Source organism: Haliaeetus leucocephalus, unplaced genomic scaffold, assembly GCF_000737465.1.
Source record: "Haliaeetus leucocephalus isolate CR32 unplaced genomic scaffold, Haliaeetus_leucocephalus-4.0 Scaffold587, whole genome shotgun sequence".
In the NCBI taxonomy this organism is placed as follows: domain Eukaryota; kingdom Metazoa; phylum Chordata; class Aves; order Accipitriformes; family Accipitridae; genus Haliaeetus; species Haliaeetus leucocephalus.
The window spans coordinates 4,290,521-4,294,370 of record NW_010973023.1 but is presented as its reverse complement, the minus strand read 5'-3'; the positions used below and the strand labels follow the sequence as shown (position 1 = coordinate 4,294,370).

At 39.3% G+C, this 3,850-nt stretch overlaps 1 protein-coding gene across 1 annotated transcript in view; it reads right to left on the bottom strand.

Moving 5' to 3' along the window:
- The window catches only part of TSHZ1 (teashirt zinc finger homeobox 1), a 56,558-nt gene that overhangs the window by 39,346 nt on the left and 13,362 nt on the right, over positions 1-3,850 (bottom strand). The window lies entirely within an intron of this gene.

Here is a 3,850-nt window from a genome sequence, read left to right as displayed (position 1 = left end):
AAAAATAGAAAAGGAGGGGGGGGGGGGGGGGGCAGGGGAGGAGGAGAAGGGATGCAGTATCTAAAAACCAGCATTATGCTTATGTGAAAGGCTGAACTCGTGCATCACCTTGATGAGATGCAATCACAGAACAGCTCTGCTTTTTGTTTATCCCCTATCTGCAGAGCAACATGATGGACACTGAACCCAAAGGTGACTTTTGTCCCCTGACCAGAGAGAGAACTAGCACTACATAGCACTAAATACCACTCCTACATGTTCAGCTGACCTAAAACACTAGCCTAGGCTTTCTGGAGGCCCTCAACCCAGCTGTGACAGGATGTGAGTTTCCCCATCTTCCTCCCCATGTGGATGCTCTCACACCTCCTCCTCACCATCCAGAACTCTGTGTAACTGAAAATAAAAGGTTTTGGCTGGAGGTTTTGGTAGAGCCTTGAACAGAATTATTTCTTGGATGAATCGTAGCCTCAGGTCCTGATCTAGCAACGGGCTGTACGTGGGCGCACCCCTGTGACTGCACAAAGCCAGGTGCTGGATCAGGGTCTTCGTGCCAGGTGAGTTGCCTTCCAGCCTCGGTTGTGTTTTCACCAGCAAGTAATGAGAGCATCGCTAGGATGGGGGCTCACAAAAGCCCTATAGCCCCTTCCTGATTAAGGCCTTAATGAGCACTGCTATCAGCTGGAACATAGTATAAATGTTTGTTTCTCAATCAGTAATTTCCATATGCTTTACATCATTTGTAGCGATGTACCAATCACGCTGGTTCATCAATGACTTGTTTAACTCTCCTGAAGCCTCGAACACGATGTGTAAATGTGGTATCGTACAACTGACCTGACTTTTAACCAGGACACAAAAAAGACGCAAATCCCAACAAGGAAAGTAAGCATTCACATCATCAACCATGAAGGACTTTATCAGACAATTTTCCTAGCCACAAAAACACTGCAGAAAAAACCTCTGACCTTTTAAAAAAATGATTTACCTTTTTTCCCTTCCCCTCAGCACATTACTACTTCATACTACAAAATATGGAAACTTTTAAGTGCTTCTACATGGGACAGGGTCCTGCTGTGCTCAGGGCTGTACAGACACACCACGAAACAAATGAGCTTTTAATGTTAATCAAGTGAAACTGCATTCTTCAGTTTACACATGCTGTACATGCTTGGCTTTTTTAACAGTACAAAGATGAAAATAAAAAGGAAATCATCTGTAACTGTAAAAATTACACCACTAGTTATAGCCAATATTTAAAGTCTGTATATACTGATATGCATGTATGTAGGTACACTTAACCACATACATTCCCTTGCCCTCCAAAGTGCCATCAGGATTTTACAATGTGAAGTAATGTACTACTGTGAAGTAAAATATTTCTTATGCAGTGGTGTGGCCTTGCCAGTAGACCCAAAAAGCGATCCGGTTTACCTCAGTTTTTAGAAGTAAACTAACAGCTTTGCTCAAGTAAAATCTCAGATAATCTCAACCAGCTAAAATGACAGCAGTTGTCTAGATCACAGCAGCTATATACCCACTCACCAACTTCAAGGTGGTGCAGAGTGCTTAATTGAGGAATTTAAAAACGACTGAAAAAAGCACAAATTTCAAAGGAAATTAAATAGGGGGAGACCCTTTGAAACCCAAACTTTAGTGACAGCCCCTACAGATAGTACAGCTATTTTCTCAATACATGTGAAATTTGACTATGGAAAGAAAGATAAGGAGCAAGGGAACAGTGTGTATTTAAAAACACGTGCACACCGTCTGGTGTTTTAAACTTCTGCCTTCCTATTGCTAAAATATCATTTTTTAAGTCCATAAAATTTCAGATAGTGTGCAAAATGTTTATATATTACCAAGGTCTCCCTTTAAAAGGTTTATACTTTTACTTTATGACCTGTCCTTGATTTGACACTTCCGCTCATCAGAAAGGGATTTATAAAATAATCCTGAAGGTGAGGAACAGACATCTGTCAGGGACTGGCTGAGTTTCACTTCGCGAAATTTAAGAAGGGAGAGAAATCCTGTTAAGCTCTCTTTAGTCACCAATAGACATCAAAGGTAATAATTAAAGAAGACAGACGTCATAAAAATAAATTTATGTAGTTCTTTATAATGCACAAGCACTCTAGTGTGTAAAACATCTATTAGAGTGAAAGAAAATACAACATTCCAAATGAGCAAAAAATCTGTTTTGTTTGAGTTTTTTTGCCTACTTGAGTAACATTAAAAAAAAAAACAACAAAAAAACCCCAAGTTTAAACTAAAGTCTTTCAAAACCTTTGCCATCTGTGGGTACATGAACTATGGATGACCCCGAATGATTTGCACTCTGCTCAGAATCCCTTAGAAAGCACGGGAAAAAGTATCATTAAGAATGACTGATGACTGCCAGTCATGGTTGACCTCACCCAAGCTTTGGTCTCTGCCTCAGTAATAAGCTGTCCTTTATTAGCACCAACACTCCATAAAAGGGGTGTGTTTAGTCACAGGATAGTGGCCTTCTAATGCTCATTGCTTCTCCCTGAAAGATTGATTAGTGCTCATTTTTACTGCCTTCACAGTATATACAGTGACAGTGCTGCGGAGTGTCAGGGCCTGCAATATTGATGATAAGTACAACTACAAACTAGAGGTTTGGAAAAGGCAGAAGACTGGGAGTTCACTCTTCTTTTCAACTGGAAAACACTACCAAAACAAAAAGGACAAAACACAAGCTTACACATGAGCTACCGATATTCTAGTAAAGATAAACTGAGGCTAGGGAATTCCCTTTCCCTGAATAAAGGCCATTTAAAATACAAAACTTAACAGGAAAGGTTGTTTTTTCATTTTGTTTTGAAAATGCACAGGCATTTTTACTTTCACCTACCAGATGTTAAGGCAAAAAAAGATTACCCTGAAATATTATTCTTGTGTTTATTTTTTATTTCAGAAAGGCTTTTAAGTAGTGACTTACAGGGTAGGAAAAAAAATCTTTTGTAAGCTCAGAGAGTGAATGTTCCTGATTTGGAAGCTACTGCAGTGTCCCTTTGCAGCAGCAGGTGCCTCTTTGAGGGTAAAAAAGAAAGGAAACATGAAGAAAACATCTTGGCCATGTATCATCTTCTGCACAAATCTGCCTGCATTAGCGTGACTCCTCTGCAGCTTTTCCTCTTAGATTTGAAGTCAGTGGGACCCATGCAAATTCCTTCAGTGAAATTAAGATCTGGAGTGTAAGCTGGCACCATCAGAAAAAAAACCTGTATGGTAGAATCATGTAACATAGTATGCAATTGCATGCAGTGCAAAGCATATTTAAAATAGAGCAAGACCCAGATGTGGTCCTTGCAAAGCATCAGCACTGCAGTGATGAAAGAGCAGGTAAGGATTCATGAACTTTTTCATATTAAGAAATTCCAACCTGAATACATTACTTGGAAGAGCCATGCCTTGACTTGATTTGATTTAAAAAATAGAACAGAATTGAAAACAGTCTTTGAAATTGGTGTTTTAACCAGAGACTTTATAGCATACGAGGCCAGCTCAAAGTTATACTGTAGTAGTTTAATATGGAACAACTTGTCCATATGGCTCTGCCTGGGAACGAGTCATTTCACATGTTACAGCAAGATACAGCTGAAAAAAGGCATGTTTCACTGTTACTTTTATATAGCTGGGAACTTGAGCACAGCAACCTCATACCAAAAAGTATTACAGCAAGAGTTTACTGCATTAATAATAGGATGCCCTACTGCTGTGACACATTCTGTACTTTGAAATAAATATTAGTCACAATAGTTAGGTTTTAAATTCATATACTTTAAAGCTGAGCTGTAACTATGACACTTGCAATAGTGATGATTTG